This window comes from Salmo trutta, chromosome 25 (assembly GCF_901001165.1).
Source record: "Salmo trutta chromosome 25, fSalTru1.1, whole genome shotgun sequence".
Classification (NCBI taxonomy): Eukaryota; Metazoa; Chordata; class Actinopteri; order Salmoniformes; family Salmonidae; genus Salmo; species Salmo trutta.
Window position 1 is genome coordinate 42,078,890 of NC_042981.1, and position 11,234 is coordinate 42,090,123.

The following is an 11,234-nucleotide window of genomic DNA, read 5'->3' on the forward strand; positions in this document are numbered from 1 at the left end:
ATCACCCAGGTGAGTGGTGGACGAGTTGAGTTCCCCCCTACCATGTAAAGGCTTTGAGTACCTTTAGTTGGTAGAAAAGGACTTTGGGCCCGATTCCATCTTAGGAATGTATGCTTTTCCTACACGCTTCTCAGTATTTGGTATTCAGACTTAACTTACAGTGGGGGAAAAAAGTATTTGATCCCCTGCTGATTTTGTATGTTTGCCCACTGACAAAGAAAGGATCAGTCTATAATTTTAATGGTAGGTTTATTTGAACAGTGAAAGACAGAATAACAACAAAAATATCCAGAAAAACACGTCAAAAATGTTAGAAATTGATTTGCATTTTAATGAGGGAAATAAGTATTTGACCCCCTCTCAATCAGAAAGATTTCTGGCTCCCAGGTGTCTTTTATACAGGTAACGAGCTGAGATTAGGAGCACACTCTTAAAGGGAGTGCTCCTAACCGCAGCTTGTTACCTGTAAATAAGACACCTGTCCACAGAAGCAATCAATCAATCAGATTCCAAACTCTCCACCATGGGCCAAGACCAAGAGCTCTCCAAGGATGTCAGGGACAAGAGTGTAGACCTACACAAGGCTGGAATGGGCTACAAGACCATCGTCAAGCAGCTTGGTGAGAAGGTGACAACATTTGGTGCGATTATTCGCAAATGGAAGAAACACAAAAGAACTGTCAATATCCCTCGGCCTGGGGCTCCATGCAAGATCTCACCTTGTGGGGTTGCAATGATCATGAGAACGGTGAGGAATCAGCCCAGAACTACACGGGAGGATCTTGTCAATGATCTCAAGGCAGCTGGGACCATAGTCACCAAGAACACAATTGGTCACACACTACGCCGTGAAGGACTGAAATCCTGCAGCGCCCGCAAGGTCCCCCTGCTCAAGAATACATATACATGCCCGTCTGAAGTTTGCCAATGAACATCTGAATGATTCAGAGGACAACTGGTGAAAGTGTTGTGGTCAGATGAGACCAAAATGGAGCTCTTTGGCATCAACTCAACTCGCCGTGTTTGGCGGAGGAGGAATGCTGCCTATGACCCCAAGAACACCATCTCCACCGTCAAACATGGAGGTGGAAACATGCTTTGGGGGTGTTTTTCTGCTAAGGGGACAGGACAACTTCACCTCATCAAAGGGACGATGGACGGGGCCATGTACCGTCAAATCTTGGGTGAGAACATCCTTCTCTCAGCCAGGGCATTGAAAATGGGTTGTGGATGGGTATTCCAGCATGACAATGACCCAAAACACACGGCCAAGGCAACAAAGGAGTGGCTCAAGAAGAAGCACATTAAGGTCCTGGAGTGGCCTAGCCAGTCTCCAGACCTTAATCCCATAGAAAGTCTGTGGAGGGAGCTGAAGGTTCGAGTTGCCAAATGTCAGCCTCGAACCTTAATGACTTGGAGAAGATCTGCAAAGAGGAGTGGGACAAAATCCATCCTGAGATGTGTGCAAACCTGATGGCCAACTACAAGAAACGTCTGACCTCTGTGATTGCCAACAAGAGTTTTGCCACCAAGTACTAAGTCATGTTTTGCAGAGGGGTCAAATACTTATTTCCCTCATTAAAATACAAATCATTTTATAACATTTTTAACGTTTTTTTCTGGATTTTTTTGTTGTTATTCTGTCTCTCACTGTTCAAATAAACCTACCATTAAAATGTATAGACTGATCATTTCTTTGTAAGTGGGCAAACGTACAAAATCAGCAGGGGATCAATACTTTCCCCCCACTGTATTCAGTAGCCAACACGCTCTGCAGGTCTGGCTACCTTGCAAGCTCTAAATAAATGTCATTAAACCGCTGAAAACCCTCCCACTTGCTGGCCAATATTTCCCTTGGAGTATTCATTCATTATCACTAATTTTCAGCAAGCTGAAAGGGCACTCAACATGTGCGGCATTGACACAAATTAACGATGTGGCAGAAAATAAATTGAAGATCGTGGAAGCTGGTTTGTTAGACTTCAATGCAGCTTTAGACATTATCGATCATAATCTGGGAGCCATTTTGTGGATTTGAAAGCTCTTACACAATTCCCGCTCCGACGCCGCCAACAACCCGCTATGTGGATGTCGGCTGAAGCGGATCTGATTAGAATAGAGCCCTTAGACAAATCAAATTTATTGGTCCACATACACATGGTTAGCAGATGTTAATGCGAGTGTAGCGATACTTAAACAATCTGCAGTCAGTTTTAGAATGGGTGGCTAGTCTTAAATATATAAAAGATGTAATTTGCTAAACCTCATGTAAATCTTGTAAGGCCCGATTCTGACCCGAGTTAGGCGCAAGTAAATGGAATGGAATTCCATTTTTATGCACTTTTCTCTCAATGCGTATTCGGACCTTGAATTTAAGCATGAGACTATCATGCTATTCATTAGGTTGGAATAGAATAGATTAAGGGTGTGGTGGAGTTGTCTACAGATGCACAGTATTCTGACTTAATTCCCTAATAATTCCACAACCTTTACATGTGAGGAAACCATGAAGGTCTAGTGAACCTACCGGTTTTCAAGTGGAAAAAGCATTGCTTTATTTTTTTCTCGATGCATTGTAATTTACAACTTGATAAGTGCTAGGTAAATGAGTAATCTATTTGGAGAAGGGGATTGTAAATATAAATGACACTTGTTTTAGACCTTATAATCACTGGAGACAAATGTGAAACCATTCATGAAAGATGAGTGGAATCTGTGTGGGTAGCTGGACAGGTAGGATGATCAGGGGTCAGGTGACAGAGGAATGGATTGAGACCTGTGGCAGGAATTCCTTTAACCATAAAGTGGTATATTACTGGGTAGTCTGTACTGCATAACGAAGGAAACTGAATAACGTGTATCCAATCAATTCATAATCACAAAGATCAAGTCATAACAATCATTCATTATTAACATAATTAGGTAATTCAGTTCAATAAGAAGTCAATAGGAATCATCCTTGAGTCATTTAAGCTCGTAACTATTCATCATAATAATGAGAAGAATAATACAAATCAGTGATCGGTTATTCAATCTATAATCCCTATCAGTTTGATATCAGAATGATCAGTTCAGCAAACAATGTTTCATATTTCAGCCTTTCAAGTTTGTCTTCATATGTACATGTAATTTCATTACATATGAACCATATATCGATGGCATAATTGGCCTGTGATGATCTGTAGGGCCGTGATCATTGACCATATACGTTACATAATAGGTTTGAAGCGTGCGCTCCAAGACACGCTCCGCGGGTAATACTATAAACAATAACTGATGGCCGCTCTCCCGATCGCAACAGATAGTTCAGATGAAAGGTAACAGATTCGGTGGATTCATGGACGCACAGAACGTCTGGATTAGACGGAGTTAAGGAAGAGAAAGCAGCGAGATCGGGCGATGGCAATTTCCTACTTTTGATGAGTTGAGATCTGTCGGACATTTCCACCTGACCTAATTAAAGCGCCCCTGGTCCAGCTGAGCAAGTGGCCATGAAATAAAAGATTCTTCCACCAACTCCATGGGCCTTTTCTACAATTCATATGAAAGCAACTGAAGCACATCAACTTTTCCACAGTAAAGCTTAAGAAATGCTGTGCCATTATGCCACATTTTAAACTGTATGGCCTTTTAACTTGCAAGGATTGGGCACTCTCGCCATGTTTTGATTATAGGCTACCCTGACGTTCTCTCCTATTTCAATCATATTAAATATAGCCACCGTCAGTCGACCTAATAACTACACATTTTCAACTGCCTATTTACTCTTAGTTCCCTTCATTTGGTATAGCCTACATTATCTTTCCATTTAATTACATTGTTGTGTTAACCTTAATTTGCTTCCTCTGTAACGCTGTCACTGCCGTGTGGTTTCGCTGAGGATCATTAACATTTTATAATATACTGCTCAAAAAATAAAGGGAACACTTAAACAACACATCCTAGATCTGAATGAAAGAAATAATCTTATTAAATACTTTTTTCTTTACATAGTTGAATGTGCTGACACAAAATCACACAAAAATAATCAATGGAAATCCAATTTATCAACCCATGGAGGTATGGATTTGGAGACACACTCAAAATTAAAGTGGAAAACCCCACTACAGGCTAATCCAACTTTGATGTAATGTCCTTAAAACAAGTCAAAATGAGGCTCAGTAGTGTGTGTGGCCTCCACGTGCCTGTATGACCTCCCTACAATGCCTGGGCATGCTCCTGATGAGGTGGCGGATGGTCTCCTGAGGGATCTCCTCCGTCGGGCCCCTCATACCACCCTCATGGAGTCTGTTTCTGACCGTTTAAGCAGACACATGCACATTTGTGGCCTGCTGGAGGTCATTTTGCAGGGCTCTGGCAGTGCTCTCCTGCTCCTCCTTGCACAAAGGCGGATGGTAGCGGTCCTGCTGCTGGGTTGTTGCCCTCCTACGGCCTCCTCCACGTCTCCTGATGTACTGGCCTGTCTCCTGGTAGCGCCTCCATGCTCTGGACACTACGCTGACAGACACAGCAAACCTTCTTGCCACAGCTCGCATTGATGTGCCATCCTGGATGAGCTGTACTACCTGAGCCACTTGTGTGGATTGTAGACTCCGTCTCATGCTACCACTAGAGTGAAAGCACCGCCAGCTTTCAAAAGTGACCAAAACATCAGCCAGGAAGCAATAGGAACTGAGAAGTGGTCTGTGTCCCCACCTGCAGAACCGCTCCTTTATTGGGGGTGTCTTGCTAATTGCCTATAATTCCACCTGTTGTCTATTCCATTTGCACAACAGGATGTGAAATATTGTCAATCAGTGTTACTCCTAAGTGGACAGTTTGATTTCACAGAAGTGTGATTGACTTGGAGTTACATTGTGTTGTTTAAGTGTTCCCTTTATTTTTTTGAGCAGTGTATATTAAAAAAACATTGTAGGCTAATTACATCTTTATGAAGCGGTGAGCAGACCAAGCTGTAAGTTGAACAGACGCATGGCGCGACACTTGGAACTGTGTGATGACACAGCCATGGGTTAGTGTAGGAAATAGATGAGGGTATAGCCTACTATTGCACAACTACACAAACCACCGTTTTTCTTTATTTTGTGCGTAAAGGCTCTCCAAACCGGTTTTTATTTTTTTTATGATTCATAAATACTTTCCTAAACCTAAATAATCTACAAAATCCAAGTATTTTTCTGTCTAGCAATTGGTGCTGAAACGGAGACGAATATGCATATATTTAGATGGCTTTCTTTCATTGATCCCTGATATTCTGAACCTGTTCTCTCGAGTCTGTCAACAAAATTCGAACTAAAAGGTACACCGTATTTAAAGGGAAGGCTTAAGATTGAAAACCCTATTGAATGAAAACTCTAGGAGAATCTGTTGGCCAGCAGGTGGGAGGGTTTTCAGCAGTTGAATGAAATGTATTTAGAGCGTGCAAGGTAGCCACACCTGCAGAGCACTTTACATGACTGAATAAGTTCATTCTGAATTCCAAATACTGAGAAGTGTGTAGGAAATCTTGTGTAGGAAAGGCATAAATTCCTAAAATCGGGATCGGCCTGTAATTAATAATGTGGCAATTGAGCAAGTAGCCAATGGGAACCCCAGAAGATTATTGGCAGCAGCCAATGGGAATCCTAATAAAACTAAATTACTATAATTCTACACCATTTATTAGTGTCTGACTGTCATTGGTGGGCAATGAGGGCCAAACACAGTGATGACATAATTTAATGTCAAAGTTTATTGTACAGTACATCACAGGCTCTCTGTACATTCAGACCAGTTAGAGAAGGTACGGATCACTCATTCAGCTCATATCCAATACAAACATTCTTCAGAGTGAACAGTACAGGCAAAGTGAGGCGTACCAAAGAACTAAAAGCCTTCACTTTAGGACAGATTAAGAACCAGGACACAAGATATCAGACATTCCAAGGAGGAGCCAGTCTATTGAATACACAAGTGAAGATCTTACATCCAATTGGTCAATGTGGTCACTCAACTCCCATAATACCAGCCACGTTCATCACCATGACACCTACTCAAGTTCAATAGGGCGTACATCTTATATCACGTCACGTTTGCTTATTACACCTCACATTCTGCTGATGGTCCCCAGCGGTGTTCTGGCAAATGTGGTGTCTCATGTTATCAATTACCCTTCCTCTCTGCTAGTTGCAGTGTCTCATTACAGCAAGAGCCGTTACAATTATGCTGAGCAGGCTTCACTGCTCTGCTGCGCCAATGTGACTCGCATGACTACCCACTCTCTTTCCCAGTCATGACAGGACAACTGCGTCACTTCTCCAGAGGAGAATGAGAGAGAGGAATGTGCCCCTGGCGTTCGACACATTCCCAACAGATGTAAAAGCTGACAAACTTGATAATTTCTCTCTTTTTTAAAATTTTATCAACCGTTACTGTGGCTATTCCCAGCAGAAGAGAACATAAGGAATGTGTGCACGGGTAAGCAATAAGCATTCTCCCACTGTCTCCAGGAAAGTGTGCCATATTCTACCACATTTCAGACTCGGCCTCAATTTATATTTTTCTCTCTCCAAACCAGCTGTATGCAAGTCCCATTCTCTCCGTCAGAACAGAGTACATACAAAACATCCTGAACAATGTCAAAATGTTAGCTCTGCGCTAGGGAATTCATGTCAAATTTGATGTAAATACAAGCAATTTTTCACATGAGCAAAATTCATTAATCCCGTTATGTAATGCCAAAACCCTTATACAAAGCAATGAGCACGTTGCATTATTTCAAATCAATGCAAGGAGAATACATTTTATCAGTAGAGCTTCAAATATATCTAAACTTATTTCAAGGTCAACATGGTAATTTAATAGTAAAGGATATCATTCTATATAATTGTAACTAAACAGATTAAACCCTGTTTGAAAAAAAAATTACTTTTGAAAAAAAATATTACATTTAGCTTATTTTAACAGAACAAAACACTTTACATCACAAATGAAGTATTAAACACAATAGAGAAGTACATTCATATAAAGTAGCTAACATTGTCGGAAGCTTGTTTTGGACCTGTGGCTGATTCAGTACTCTGTCCATAAAGCCTGATATTGTATAATATCTTTAAAACAGTTAGGACAATTTTGGTTGGCTTAGAAGGACCCGGGTTGGAACTTGGGCCGTGCCATTAATCCACTGAGCTAAAGCTTAGACATTTGCTCGGAAGCTTGTACAAGTCTTCAGGTCTCCAAGTCTTTTGACATTTAATTGGTTGAATATAAGTTGTTTGTCCCTGCAACTCACTTGTGAAGCAAGACGGAGGTTGCAACCAGAGGCGAGGGAATAACATTTTAATAATCCTGAAGGAAGATTGCTTGAAAAAGTTTAGTGAGAAGATAGACAGAGAAGGGTATTTTCAACCACAGGCATTAAACAGGTTAAGGGAACAATATTTAGTGAGAAAAATATTTGAACATTACATTCATTCTGCAAGTGGGCCCAGAGCTCTTTGGGAAACTTTGTTTTTCATAGCAAAACACAAAAAAAGGTGCTATGCCAAAAAGAGGGCATTCGGTTTAAAGTGATCCAACCTGGAGACTGATCTGCTTGAGGTTGTCATCGATAGAACAATGGTCATGAATTCATCATCACACTATTATATACGCACATACATTGCATAAGGCATTTATGAAGAACCGTTTTTAGGCTTCCAGTATATTCAGTATAATGTAATAGCCTAATATGTACATAACACACATATATGCAACCCTACTATAATAGGTATTTTGCTTGTCTATGTTTTGTTAATGATAGATACATAAGCAGGCAGGCAGTAACTGACCTCGAATGTATCAAGATGTAAGCCTATGCTATGGACTATGATTCACGAACTAAGCAAATATGTCCTATGCGTAGGTCGACCATAAAAAGTAGAGAATGCATATAGACTGCTCCGTCGATCATTGTCTGTTGTAGTTCAACACCCTAGCTTAAAAAAAAGCTAAATAGCCCTTGTAATCAACAGACTAATAAATTCGTAAATAAAGCAATAAATACTTTCCATCACCATCACCTGTGCACCTTGCTCGACCTGGACTCAGGGCTAGACGAAACATAGCAAATGTAAATCCAGAAATGAATACATACCAGACGAAATGTAACATAGCATACTAATTGGAATGTCCATCATCCATTTAGTATGATGTTACGAATTACAATTTGTATGGTATGTTACGAATTGCAATTTGTACATATTATTAGGAATTTGCTAAACTTATATTTTACGAATTCCAATTGCTGTGGTTAATGTTAGCTAGGTGGCTAACGTTAGCTAGGTTAGGATTTAGGTTAAAGGGTTGGGGTTAGGGAAAGGGTTAGCTAACATGCTACATAGTTGCAAAGTAGCTAAAAAGTAGTAAGTAGCTGCAAGTTGCTAATTAGATCACATGCTAAAGTTGTCCATCATGAGATTCAACCACACAATCTTTGGGTTGCTAGACGTTCGTGTATACGCCCACCCTTCGTCACATATACCACCAACGCTGTGAGGCAGAAAGGACCAATAGGCTAAGCAAGTATCCTACGTGCATCCTATGTCAATTCAACCTATATAACCTGAAAAGTGAGGTATTGTGTTCTGTAAACTACAATGACGAGGTGTACATTGATCACTATTTCGGCACTAGGTCAACAGGACCACTGCTAGCGCGGTATAAAATCGGTGTCCTCAGTTGCAACACTCACTTCCGAGTTCAAAACTGCCTCTGGAAGCAACGTCAGCACAAGAACGTGTCCTCAGGAGCTTCAGAAATGGGTTTCATGGACGAGCAGCAGCACCACAAGCCTAAGATCACCATGCGCACTGCCAAGCATCGGCTGGAGTGGTGTAAAGCTCGCCGCACTGGACTCTGGAGCAGTGGTAAACCGCGTTTTTCTGGATTGATGAATCATGCTTTACCATCTGGCAGTCTGACAGACAAATCTGGGTTTGACGGAATCAAGGAGAAACATACCTGCCCTAATGCATAGTGCCAAATGTAAGTTTGTGGAAGGGGGAATTAAAGCCCTTGGACTGTTTTATGGTTCGGACTAGGCCCTTAGTTCCAGTGAATGGAAATCTTAACTTAACTTTGTGGCAACAGTTTGGGGAAGCCCCTTTCCTGTTTTCAGCATGACAATGCCCCCGTGCACAAAGCGAGGTCCATACAGAAATGGTTTGTCGAGAGCGGTGTGGAAGAACTTGACTGGCCTGCACAGAGCCCTGACCTTAACCCCCTTGAGCGCCTTTGGGATGAATTGGAACGCCGACTGCGAGCCTGGCCTAATCGCCCAACATCAGTGGCCGACCTCAGTAATGCTCTTGTGGCTGAATGGAAGCAAGTCCCCCCAGCAATGTTCCAACATCTAGTGGTAAGCCTTCCCAGAAGAGTGGAGGCTGTTATAGCAGCAAAGGTGAGACCAACTCCATATTAATGCCCATGATTTTGGAATGAGATGTTTGACGAGCAGGTGTCCACATGCTTTTGGTCATGTAGTGTCTTGGAGGTGCTCAGAAATACATAAAGTATGTTTCGTCTGGCACTGAGACCAGGCTGCTCAAGCAATCCCAAGCTATTCTAACATTAAACAGCAACCTGGAAGCAACAGAAATCCTAATACCACCAAAGCAAGACATTGATTTAAAATGTCAACAAATTATGCTCCAACAAGAGCAAGAGTTTGTTGCCAAATGTCCAAACAATTTAAACTAGCCTATCAAATTGTACCAGAAACACTTCCCTACTAAGAACCTTGATGGAGCTTTTGAACAGAATGATAATGGGAAACAATTACCGTGCTGTGAAGAAGCCAATTACCTTGAAGTGTTTCCTCTGCCCACCTATGACAGGTTAGTTCTTATGAAATATGGTTAGCTAAAGGGTCCTCACCATTTCCTGTTTCCAGCCAACATGTCATATACCAAATGACTGAGCATTGAAACAGTATCAGCTACAACTTTACCTTACCGCAACATCAGTACTCCTTGAATTGATGTAATATTGCTCTGTAGCATCAGTTTCAACAAAACCTGGAAAGTAGTAGCTGTCGTAGATACTGCCTCATGTGCACACACACACACTTCCAATTTATGTAGCACAGAGATTGTCTGTCTGCCATAACCTACGATTGCCATAAATAGATCCCCCCAAGTGAATTGGCTTTGCTTTCTCGACGCATACACTCTGCCCGCTAAAGGCAAAGGGGTGGGGAAATGGTTTCCTAAGACAAAATGGAACGAGGAGAGGAAGGAGAAGAAATAGGACATATAATCATGTGAGTGTGTTCTGTTCTAGGCCTATCTCTGTAAGAATCAGGTCACCTACATGGAACACAGATAAAGTGCCGTGCACGAGAAACATCTAACACTTTCAAAAAGAGAACTACATGTACCTTCAAAGACACTGTCACACAAACCCATCCTTGAACCATCCTCAGTTTATTTTCCTATGAAAGGGGCATTAATTGCAATGGGTACCAATGCGATTACGTCAATAACATTAAATTGCTATATTTGCTAATTTGTCTCCTCTCTGGCTGCCTCTTGAAGCCTCCATCTTTCACAGAATTGACTCGGCCATCCTTTTGCCATGACAACAACACAGAGAGCTAGAAACATTAGACGTCAGCACAAACATCCACCCCCTGGCTCAGCAAGTCTGTAACCTTGTTTTATATATATACCTACCTTTGCTTGTCTCTCTGGCCATGGCATGGCTATTGCAACCCTAAACATTCCGTCAACCTCTAAAGCATTGAGAGCCCAGCTCTAACCGTATCAAAATAACAGTTTTGCATCAGCGCATTGTCCATCGTTCAGGTCGACTGAATAAATGCAGCGAAGAAAAAGCAAGTGTTCTTGAATCCTCGGTCTCGCGAGACACAATGTTGTCGAATACATTCTGGAAGGTTTTAAGGGGAGAGAGAGAGAGAGCTAGGCCTGGGTTGCCAGGCGACAAAGAAGAGCCACAGGGTGGAAGCATCTGAGAAGGAACTACTTTCTCTCTCGCCCCCGAGAGAGCCGACGATACACTCCACTGGGGACTTGGCTTTCAAAGCTCAAAAGATTACTAGCTGAGAGATATAGTGAGTTTTCTGGGAATGCCAAGGCACGTTTCCCTTCTTGAGCATGGCCCTCTACCACCCATGTGTTCTGACTCCCCCTTTCTCTGTTGATCCTCAACTGCCCTTCGCTCCCCTTTTCTCAATTCAGTGGGTTGGAAAGGGAGAT